Raw genomic sequence first — 12,500 nt, 5'->3', positions numbered from 1 at the left:
AACGTCCGCATTACTGAAGACGCCGCACCGATCCGCCTGTCGATCTCACGATCCACTCTTCCCCCACTCGTGAACAAGACTCCTAGGTACTTGAACTCCTCCACTTGGGGCAGGGTCTCCTCCCCAACCCGGAGATGGCACTCCACCCTTTTCTGGGCGAGAACCATGGACTCGGACTTGGAGGTGCTGATTCTCATTCCGGTCGCTTCACACTCTGCTGCGAACCGATCCAGTGAGAGCTGAAGATCCCGGCCAGATGAAGCCATCAGGACCACATCATTTGCAAAAAGCAGAGACCCAATCCCGCGGCCACCAAACCGGAACCCCTCAACGCCTTGATTGCGCCTAGAAATTCTGTCCATAAAAGTTATGAACAGAATCGGTGACAAAGGACAGCCTTGGCGGAATTCAACCCTCACTGGAAACGTGTCCGACTTACTGCCAGCAATGCGGACCAAGCTCTGGCACTGATCTTACAGGGAGCGGACTGCCACAATAAGACAGTCCGGTACCCCATACTCTCTGAGCACTCCCCACAGGACTTCCCGAGGGACACGATCGAATGCCTTCTCCAAGTCCACAAAGCACATGTAGACTAGACTGGTTGGGCAAACTCCCATGCACCCTCAAGAACCCTGCCCAGAGTATAGAGCTGGTCCACAGTTCCACGAACAGGACGAAAACCACTATTAGAATATTTAAAAAAAAATATCACGTACCCCTTGGCATACCTTCAAGTACCCCCAGGGGTACGCGTACCCCCATTTGAGAACCACTGGATTAGGGTATCGTACTGATAAAATCTTAATGCCATACATCCCTAATTCAAATAATTGGCTACTAAAGGAGACCAAACCAATCAAAGTGTGCTTTTCAGTATTGTGGCCTCTGATTGGCTCAGTGTCAGGCAGCCTTATTTATACTATGTTGGATTAAATGAGTTTAAAAGTGACTATTTGGCTGTTATTGTAAGTCTCGAGGGCTCTCGTAATGTTAAAAAAAACTATTTCGAATGTCCTTGGTTATGTTCTGTGTTTTGGTTATTATTATTATTATTTTGTCCTCGCCGCTCTTTCCTCCGTGAACTTTTCTCATTGCGCTGATGAGACACTCCTGTTTCTGTTTCGTAATTAGTGTCCTCACCTGTTGCTTCCTCTAATCACTCGCATTTATATTCTGTTGTCACCCAGCTTAAGTTGCTGGATCACTATTGGCTGCAAGCGACAGTTGTTCACGTCACTTTGGGTTTTTTTTTTGCCACCATGCTGTTTCTTGGTTGAGCTTTGCCGTAGATTCCCTTGCCAGCGGCGCTTTTATTCTTTGTATTTTTGCCTTCATTGTTGGAATAAATATTCATTTTACCTGCATGCTGCCGCAGAGAGAACACATCCTTGGCAGCCACGCGACCCCACGTTTGCAACATGGAAGGTAGGAAACTGTTTTTTTTTTATTGCTATGAACATATTTGATCTATAACTAAGGATTCCTACTTCGTGGGTAGGAATACAAGATAATGGTTTTCTGCAGTTCACAATCTCTAAGAACACTTTAGCATTTAAACCAGGGGTCACCAACGCGGTGCCCGCGGGCACCAGGTAGCCCGTAAGGACCAGATGAGTAACCCGCTGGCCTGTTCTAAAAATAGCTCAAAAAGCAGCACTTACCAGTGAGCTGCCTCTACTTTTTGAATTTTATTTATTTACTAGCAAGCTGGTCTCTCTTTGTTCGACATTTTTAATTCTAAGAGAGACAAAACTCAAATAGAATTTAAAAATCACAGAAAATATTTTAAAGACTTGGTCTTCACTTGTTTAAATAAATTCATTTATTTTTTTACTTTGCTTCTTATAACTTTCAGAAACTATTTTAGAGAAATACAACCTTAAAAATTATTTTAGGATTTTTGAACACTTTTTACCTTATTAATTCCTTCCTCTTCTTTCCTGACAATTTAAATCAGTGTTCAAGTAAATTTATTTTTTTATTGTAAAGAATAATAAATACATTTTGATATAATTATTAATTTTAGCTTCTGTTTTTTGATGATTTGTGAAATATTTATTCAAACTTATTATGATTAAAATTCCCAAAAATATTCTGGCAAATCTAGAAAATCTGTAGAATCAAATTTTAAATTATATTTCAAAGTATTTTGAATTTCTTTTAAATTTTTTTGTTCTGGAAAATCTAGTAGAAATAATGATTTGTCTCTGTTTAGAAATATAGCTTGGTCCAATTCGTTGTATAATATAACAAAGTGCAGATTGGATTTGAACCTATTTAAAACGTCCATTTTCTACTGCTAAAACATGTCATCAAAATTCTAAAATGAATCTTAATCAGGAAAAATTACTACTGATGTTTCATAAATTATTTTTTTTTAAAAGATTCGAATTAGCTAGTTTTCCTCTTCTTTTTTTCGGTTGAGTTTAAGTGTTGAAATTGAAGATAAACCGTGTTTCAAAATGTAATTTTATTTTTTTTTGCTGTTTCTCCTCTTTTCAACCGTTCAATTACGTTTTTTTTTCATTTATTCCTACAGAAAAAACCTTCCGTAAAAGGAAAAAAAATGTATGACGGAATGGCAGACATATATATATATATTAATCTATATATATATATATATATATATATTAGTAGATTAAAGGTAAATTGATTTCTGGCAATTTTTTCAAGTGTGTATCAAACTGGTAGCCCTTCGCATTAATCGGTACCCAAGCTGTAGCTTTTGGTTTCAAAAAGGTTGGTGATCCCTAATTTAAACAAAACAGTACCTGCCAAAAACAATTTTGGGAAAAATCTTCTACTGATAATTATTTTCAAATATTTGCCTTTATTTCCGTACCAGCGTAAGACAGTTCTTATAGTTTTGAATGGAAAGATCATAAAGCAGGGGTGTCACATTCATTTTAGACCGAGGGTCACATGGAGAAAAATCTACTCCCAAGTGCGCCGGATTGGTGAAATCACGGCACGATAACTTAAAAATAAAGACAACTTCCGATTTTGTTTTCTTTGTTTAAAAATGGAACAGCACATTCTGAAAATCTACAAATCAGGTTTTTGTTTTCTTACATGTTGTGGTTAATATTATTCTACCTTTTTATGTTATTTATACTTTAATAAAACATGTGATAATGTTAATCAGTCAACACATTGGTGTTAATTTCAATCCGTAAAGATAAAAAAATGTCAATCAAATTACAGGATGTTATTTATGTTTGCTCATTTTCCTCATCATTGGCAGTCACTTAGAGTATGAGGATCCTCCTGGTGTGGGGTGGGGGGGGATGATGCCTGTGTGTGACTTTGACTTTAACGTGGGGAGACTGGTACACAGACTGTCACCACAGGATCCCTGACAGATCAGGGTCCAGTGGCATGGAGTCAAAGACGAATGGGGACCCTTTTCTGCTGCAGCCTTCATCCGCCCTTGTGCCACTCAATAGGGTTAGCAATCATCCTCCGCCTGTTCCACCCCTGAGGTCTTGGGTTATTTCCCCATAACTGGGGCCACATGGACGCCATCGCAGCCGTTGTGGTGGTTCTTACATCTACCGTCTTCCGCCTGCTCCACCATTGAGGTCTTCACCGTATCCCTGGCTATGGGGCAGTCAGGCACTGGGCCTTTGCCAAGGGCCACCTGGGGTAACATTTGTTAAGGGGTTAACCTCGGAGTGCTCCAACACCCCTTAGAGGAGCCTCCACTGCCGGATGCACTTTAACGTCCTGCCTAGGACATGTGGTGTATTTATTTTACATGTGTAGCATCCTCTACAAAGATACAAATAATTGCTATTCAAACATCTAGTGGACACATTTAGAACAGCAGTTTCTTTCATTCAAAAATTTCAGCTCATTTTCATACTTGGCAATCTCCTCCCATGGGCCGGATAAAACCTGTTCGTGGGCCGGATCAGGCTCGCGGGCTGTACGTTTGACACACCTGTCATAACACCTTAGAGCAGTGGTTCTCAAATGGGAGTATGCGGGGGTACTTGAAGGTATGCCAAGAGGTACATGAGATTTTTTTTTAAATATATGTACGTTCATAAACTGTGAAAAGAAATACAACAATACAATATTCAGTGTTGACAGCTAGATTTTTTTGTGGACATGTTACTTAAATATTAATTTATTTTTGTGATGAAATGTTTAGAATTAAGTTTATGAATCCAGATGGATCTCTATTACAATCCCCAAAGAGCGCGCTTTAAGTTGATTACTTCTATGTGTAGAAATCTGTATTTATAATTGAATCACTTGTTTATTTTTCAACAAGTTTTTAGTTATTTTTATATCTCGTTTTCTCCAAATAGTTCAAGAAAAAACACTACAAATGAGCAATATTTTGCAATGTTATACATTTTAATAAAATCAGAAACTGATGACATACTGCTGTAATTAACTTATCTCTTTTCAACCAAAAATGCTTTGCTCTGATTAGGGGGTACTTGAATTTAAAAAAAAAAAAAAAAAGTTTCACAGGGGGTACATCACTGAAAAAAGGTTGAGAACCACTGCCTTAGAGTGTCCGCCCTGAGATCGGTAGATTGAGTTCAAAACCCAGCTGAGTCATACCAAAGACTATAAAAATGGGACCCATTACCTCCCTGCTTGGCACTCGGCATCAAGGGTTGGAATTGGTGGTTAAATCACAAAAAAGGATTCCCTGGGCGTGGCCACCACTGCTGCTCACTGCTCCCCTCACCTCCCAGAGTGTGATCAAGGGTGATGGGTCAAATGTAGAGAATCATTTTGCTACATCTAGTGTGTGTGTGACTATCATTGGTACTTTAACTTTTTAACTTTACAGTCTCTAGTTACCACGTTAAACTGCAACGGATACAATTTCCATTTCTTGCTTGTTGTTCAACACAAATCCACACTTATTTACAGCAAGACTACCTTGTTTTTATATGATGGTATTACCAACAGTGTGTATGTTTTTTATTCAGCTGAATATATACACCACGGGGCTGTCCTGCACACTACTACGGTCACAATGCTTTTACGACAAAGACATAAAACTTCACATGTATTTTCTTATCCACCCACTAATCAATGCAACAGGTAAAATAGAGCAGAAGAAGCTTTTTTTCTTCTTCTCTGCAGCAGGCAGATGAGGGAAAAAAAAACTACCTCCTCCTTGCTGTGTGTCATGGACTGTTTTGACTCCAAGGCACACTGATTCATTATCTGTGTAATTACGCAACTTAATTACGACGGCTAGAGGCGAACTCTGCCTCCCTACTGTCCATCTGTCAAACACCCCCCAGCTTCATTTTGCACCTTTTTTTCCATTGGAAAGCTGTTTTGTCGTTTCGTTGCGTCAATCGTTTTTATCTACTGAATTTTCCCCAAGTCTTTCTTCCTTGTGACGGCCGTGCACTCTGACCTCGGGCGGTTTTGCAAAGTTGTCGAGGCCATACGGCGTCCTCCACGAGCTCTATCTTCTTCGCCAGTGACAAACACCTGCTTGAGAAAACCTTGCTGGGTGCAGGGCATTTTTTTTTTTTTTTTTTCAGATTGTAAATAGCGGAGGAAATTGAGTTTAGCTCAAACAATGTTTGGCTAATTCAATTTACAGATATCACATTAGCCCAAGGGTGTCCAAAGCATTTTTTTTTCATTTTATAGACAAAATAAACACATCCCAGATTAAAAAAAAAATTACACTAAAATGGAACCTGAAAACCAAATTCGCAGACAACCTATGCGTATAATGCATGAAGCCAGGGGTCCCCCAATTTTGACAGCAGAATGCAATAATTTATGTTCATAGCTGTCAATCACAGACCACTCTGCTTCGTGTAGCGTTGTGTACATGCATCCTCTCTCTCGGCTTCGTTGCTTACAGGTCGCCAGTGTGTGAGGCGAGTGTGGTGACTACTGAGCTGAAAGCACAGGCAATCTCTCCGATTGCCAGCACTATCCTTTCCATGCTCGCACGGACATACATGCGCCCATTGCAAAGGAGGTGTGACCAGAATCCATCCATCCATCCATCATCTTCCGCTTATCCGAGGTCTGGTCGCGGGGGCAGCAGCCTAAGCAGGGAAGCCCAGACTTCCCTATCTCCAGCCACTTTGTCTAGCTCTTCCCGGGGGGTCCCGAGGCATTCCCAGGCCAGCCGGGAGACATAGTCTTCCCAAAGTGTCCTGGGTCTTCCCCGTGGCCTCCTACCAGCTGGATGTGCCCTAAACACCTCCCTAGGGAGGCGTTCGGGTGGCATCCTGACCAGATGCCCGAACCACCTCATCTGGCTCCTCTCGATGTGGAGGAGCAGCGGCTTTACTTTGAGTTCCTCCCGGATGGCAGAGCTTCTCACCCTATCTCTAAGGGAGAGCCCCGCCACCCGGCGGAGGAAACTCATTTCGGCTGCTTGTACCCGTGATCTTATCCTTTCGGTCATGACCCAAAGCTCATGACCATAGGTGAGGATGGGAACGTAGATCGACCGGTAAATTGAGAGCTTTGCCTTCCGGCTCAGCTCCTTCTTCACCACAACGGATCGATACAACGTCCGCATTACTGAAGACGCCGCACCGATTCGCCTGTCGATCTCACGATCCACTCTTCCCCCACTCGTGAACAAGACTCCTAGGTACTTGAACTCCTCCACTTGGGGCAGGGTCTCCTCCCCAACCCGGAGATGGCACTCCACCCTTTTCCGGGCGAGAACCATGGACTCAGACTTGGAGGTGCTGATTCTCATTCCGGTCGCTTCACACTCGGCTGCGAACCGATCCAGTGAGAGCTGAAGATCCCGGTCAGATGAAGCCATCAGGACCACATCATCTGCAAAAAGCAGAGACCTAATCCCGTGGCCACCAAACCGGATCCCCTCAACGCCTTGGCTGCGCCTAGAAATTCTGTCCATAAAAGTTATGAACAGAATCGGTGACAAAGGACAGCCTTGGCGGAGTCCAACCCTCACTGGAAACGTGTCCGACTTACTGCCAGCAATGCGGACCAAGCTCTGACACTGATCATACAGGGAGCGGACTGCCACAATAAGACAGTGACCAGAATTATTTTTTTAAATGGATGTTTTTGCATTTTTTTTTTTAAATATTTCATTTTCTCAAACCGTATTTTCGAGGCAGGGTGAAGGGTGTTGGGGTGGGAAGTTTAGGTTGGGGGGCCACCCACCACCAAGTCTTACTAGATGTGGTCTTTGTGACATTTCCATGCCTGTCATGAACAGAATCAGACATACTTTACTAATCCCCGAGGGGAAATTTTTAAAATTTTCAGCACAATCCCATTCAAGATCAGAAAAAGATTACAGGGAGACCGAACAGAATCGCTGACGGGTCAGCCAACTTCCGGCGCCCCTTACAAAAAGGGGGTAACCCCAAAATTGGTGGTTAAATCACCTAATGATTCCCCTGCTCAATGCTCCCCTGTGGGGATGGGTCAAATTTCACCGCGTGTAGTGTGTGACAATCATTGGTACTATAACCTTGACTTTGATTTCTTTGCTTAATCCATAACATAATTTAATTCCTCATACGGATATACTAAAGGTTTTAAGTGTTGCACGTGCATACAAATGTTTTAAATGAGATTTACCTGATTTTTCTCTTTTTGTTGAGAATAATTGCTGTACATTCTTTGGTAGCAGGTTATAGTTTGCTTTGTACATCATTTTAGCTGTTTGCAAAGGCACAAAGTTTTAATTTCAATATTTTCAATGCAATTAATAAAAGGGCTTTAGTGTTCTCTATATCCAACATGTATTATTCCTGGTCGTGGGACATCTCTATAAAAGAATAGGGCAGTGAAGTAGTTATTTTTAATGTTATTTAATCACACTCTAAACTGTGATTAGTCATTTTTTTATTTACTTTCATGAATAAAATTTGCTAAAGAAAATACCCGAACATTTTGATCCAAATGCAGTTTAGTAGTCAGAATGTCATACAAGGATGTTTGCTGAAAACATGGTGACAGTAAGAATTAAAGTTTACATTTTGATAGTCTTTGCCATAATATACCAAACCAGGTACAGATGGACACTAAAATATAATGTCCAGTAGTAAACGCACTCAAACAACTTAACAGTGCACCATTTAAATCCGCATTTACTCTTCTTTAGTTTAAACAGTCATTTAAACAAACACTTCTTTAACTCTTCAGATGACAATGCTGATCTATTTTGGTTTTGGTACAACGCCATCCCCAGCTCGTTGTGATTGAAATATGTCCAATGTTGTCAATTAAGGAAAATAAATTCACTTTCAGCCGGTAATTGCAGCTTGATGCTACTTTGTGTAATTCAGTTGGTTCATTTTTGCCGTCGTCATGCTTGCCAACTTTGAGACCTCCTGAATTCAGGGTTGGGGTAGCGTCCCGGAAGAGTTAGTGCTGCAAGGGGTTCTGGGTATTTGTCCTGTTGTGTTACAGTGCGGCTGTTCTCCCGAAATGTGTTTTTCATTCTTGTTTGGTGTGGGTTCACAGTGTGGCGCATATTTGTAACAGTGTTGAAGTTGTTTATACGGCCACTGTCAGTGTGACCTGTATGGCTATTGATCAAATATGCATTGCATTCGTGTGTGTAAAAGCCGCAAATATTATGTGATTGGGCTGGCACGCTGTTTCTATGGAGGAGAAGCGGACGTGACGGCAGGTTGTAGAGAATGTTAAAGGCAGTGCCTTCAAGGCACGCCCTTAATATTGTTGTGCGGGTGAAAATCGGGATAATTTTCGGGAGGGGCACTGAACTTCTGTAGTCTCCCGGGAAAATCGGGCGGGTTGGCAAGTATGACTGTATTTGTACGACCGATCAGCTGTGATGGTATGAATAAATATTACATTTCAACATTTCTTTGCTTCAGCCTGCGACAGTCATTTTGATAGTAGGCTCTTATCAATACTTATGTCATGTGTTGCCTTCAATATAAAACTTATATAAGACTTTTAAAATCATTTTGACAGTAGGCTATTACAACTAAAAGAGACTTACCGGTACATCATGTTTCCTTCATTATACGACTTGGCTTTTAATTTTTTGCGGCTCCAGACTGATTTTTACTTTTTTTTTGTATTTTTGGTCCAATATGGGTCTTTCAACGTTTTGGGTTGCAAACATCTGCCATATGGTAGAGATGCATGGTTTGCGGTCTCATCCGCGGGTAAAATGCGGGTTGGGCGGGTGACATGACGAAAAAATTTATTTTAAATATATTCGGGCGGTTGAACCATTCGGAAATATTTAATATAAATATATAGTTCAGGGATTGGCGACCTTTACCACTCAGAGGCATTTTGACCTGTGTCACAAAATAATGAAGACAATGGGAGCCACAAACTTTCTCGCAAATATCTACTGGTGGTTACCCAGATAACAAGAATAAGGGCGTGCTATGAAGTCAATGTCTTTGACGCCTTCTACAACATGTATTAACTACTTGCCAGTCCAGCAACTTATTGTATATGACTTCCGCAGATACACGACTGCAAGGCATACTGGGTAATACAGAGTACACTGGTGGTTGTGATTTAAACAACTTTAACACTCTTACTAATATGTGCCACACTGACGCTACACCAAACAAGAATGACGAACGCATTTCGGGAGAACATCCTCACATAAACGCAACACAAATACCCAGAATCCTTTGTATCCATGACTCTTCCTGACTATATTTTACGCCCCCCCCCGTGCGCCGGTAAGGTGGTTGGGGGCGTGGGGGTGTAATATTATAGTCAGGAAGAGTCCTGATTGCAAAGGATTCTGGGTAACCATCAGTGTACTCTGTATCACCCAGTATGCCTTTTCAATCTTGTACGCGTAACAGCGGAAGCTGCGTACATCTTGTTGCTGGACTGGCAAGCAGTTTGTACATGTCAAAGGCGTCTAAGGGAATGATTTAATAACACGCCCCTATTCTCGTAATCTGGATTAGCACCAGTATATATTCGCGAGAATGGTTTCGGCTCCCATTGTCTTCTTTACTCAGTGAAACGGGTCGAAATGGCTTTCGAGTGTCGAAGGTTGCCGACCCCTGATATATAACAACGGGCGGGTGGCGGTTTTGATAAAATGTTGGTTCGGGTAGATTGCGGGTGGTTGACTACTTTAATGATGCGGTTGCGGATGATATAAATGCCTATCCGCACATCTCTACTATATGGTACCACAATCTCTTTTTTTAAATTTTTATTAACGCATGTGATTAACATTCACAGCCCTAGTAAAGAATAATAAATTGCTTTCTCACCGATGACACACAGCTTGTTTATGATCTATAAATTATTGTTCGTGTTGGTGTGTGCTAACTAATAATCACTTTTGTAAAAAGGTGCTTTACGAAGGTAGGTTCATTTATTTTCAATAGTTTACGAAGTAAATCTGCGGACAGGCTGATGTACCGCATATGTGGACCAACCTAATAAATGCAGCACCTGCGTATAAAAGACTATGGTCTGCTAGTTTCATTCCAATAAAATAATTTGCAAAACACAGAAATATAATCCAATGTAGACATAATGGTGAGTGCAAACCGTTGCCCATTTGCATTATGCCCGATTCTTTATTCATGATTTGTATTAATTTATAACTATTTACCTTTACTTTTACACCTGTATGACTGTTAAGAACGCTAAAATATTGTACTATATTAAGTTTCATGCAGTGTGAGTGAGCCAAAATGCAGTTGGACCTAAAATTAAAGCATATTTTAGAAATAGCAATTTTTATAGGGACATGGCCTGGGTTTTCGGGATCAAATGCGAACAATGACTAATAAATTGTCCATGAAAATGTCAATTACTGCTGTACAGTCAAAATGAAAGGGATTTGAAGGTTGCAGGCTGCTTGCCTGCACTTTTTTTCTGACCACGGCGGAGCCTTTTATCTCAATAAAAGGAAGCGGCCTGCCTCAATGAGATGGCTAAATCCCGCCAAGATTTGGCAACAAGAACAGGCGGCGAGGGGGAAAATAAGAAGCTAAACGGCTTCTTGTCTGTCAGTAATAAGTGATTACTAAAACAGTGGCTTGTTTTTATTTATTAATTCAATAACACTGATGATTGCTTCAATGGTTAATTTTTACATTAAGAAAATAATGCATTGGTTAACATTACGTTTGTTTTGTATTTTTTTTATATGATTTGAAGATGCCTTCAATACAATTTCACAAGTTTTAGTGTTTAGATTGATTTTACATAATGAAATCAAAACAAGATCTTGACTAGCTAGTAGGTAACATGAGCATGTTGTATTACTTTGGGTTAAGCCAAGGGTCCCCAAACTACGGCCCGAGGGAAGTCCTAAATAAAAAATGTCTAATTATTTTTTAAAATCTGTCCTTTCTAATCCATTTACCACCACCTTCAATCATCAATCAATATTTACTTGTTACTCTGGGTGTCTCCTAGCCACTCAGGAATATCATATTGTCTAAATATGCAGTTTCTCATCGATAACGTAAGATCATTGCGCTCATGCCGTAGTGTCGGGCGAGCACGCAGCAAGTGCCCACTCTTTCAGTCAATTAGTGCGCGAGGAATATATATTTTATTTATTTATTTATTTATTTATTGGGGGTGTGGGAAAAAATCGATTAGTATAAGAATCGCGATTCTCACGTTGTGCGATTCAAAATCGTCATTTTAAAAAAAACTATTTGTTTTTTTTTATTAATCCAGAAAACTAATACACAGCAATACCATAACAATGCAATCCAATTCCAAAATCAAACCTGACTCAGCAACACTCAGAACTGCAATAAACAGAGCAATTGAGAGGAGACACAACACAGAACAAACCAAAAGTAGTGAAAAAAAATGATCAACATCTATATTAGTTATAATTTCAGCATAGCAGTGACTAAAAATCAGTCATTGACATCATATATATATATATATATATATATATATATATATATATATATATATATATATATATATATATATATATATATATATATATATACACCCACACACAGCCTGCCCCCCCGGCCAACCGAATGCGGCCCCTAAGTCAAAAAGTTTGGGGACCCCTGGGTTAAGCCCTATTGCTTATCTTAGAGCTGAATGAAGATGTTTTTTGTAGACTGAAATAAAAACACTGACTAGCTAGCTAAAATGACTTTTTTTTGGAGGGGGGGGGGGGTTGATTTTAAAGATTTGAAAAAAGGTTTTGAAAAAATTTTACATAAAAAAAATATAAAATACATTGCTAAGCTAGTAGCAAACTATGTTTTCGAAAAGATTAGTTAAAAAAAAAATTTAAATGTAAAACTTTTTACATTATTAAAAATACACACAATCAGCTAACTGGCCTCTAATGGTATAGCTTTTAAAAAAACATTTTTACATTACAAAGTCAAGACATTGACATGGGCTGCTGTCAAATATATATATATATATTTTTTCCAAGATGGCGCTGCTGTAGGCAGGAGCTCTGTGCTCTTGTATCATCCTTTTGTGTTTCCCTCTTGTTTTAATGTGTTATTATATTTTTTTGCATTTTGGTCCGGGACCCTTTG

General features: G+C 40.1%; 1 protein-coding gene across 1 annotated transcript in view; it reads left to right on the top strand.

Annotated features, from left to right (window-relative positions):
* Positions 1–1,226: 1,226 nt before the first annotated feature.
* brinp1 (bone morphogenetic protein/retinoic acid inducible neural-specific 1) overlaps positions 1,227–12,500 on the top strand; it is a 521,352-nt gene continuing 510,078 nt past the window's right edge. The window contains exon 1 of the mRNA XM_061876412.1: positions 1,227–1,428. The gene's annotated coding sequence lies outside the window, so the exon portion shown is untranslated. The remainder of the gene's footprint in view (positions 1,429–12,500) is intronic.

Source organism: Nerophis ophidion, linkage group LG17 (assembly GCF_033978795.1).
Source record: "Nerophis ophidion isolate RoL-2023_Sa linkage group LG17, RoL_Noph_v1.0, whole genome shotgun sequence".
In the NCBI taxonomy this organism is placed as follows: domain Eukaryota; kingdom Metazoa; phylum Chordata; class Actinopteri; order Syngnathiformes; family Syngnathidae; genus Nerophis; species Nerophis ophidion.
The sequence above is the reverse complement of the archived record's forward strand: the minus strand, read 5'-3'. Positions and strand labels throughout refer to the sequence as shown.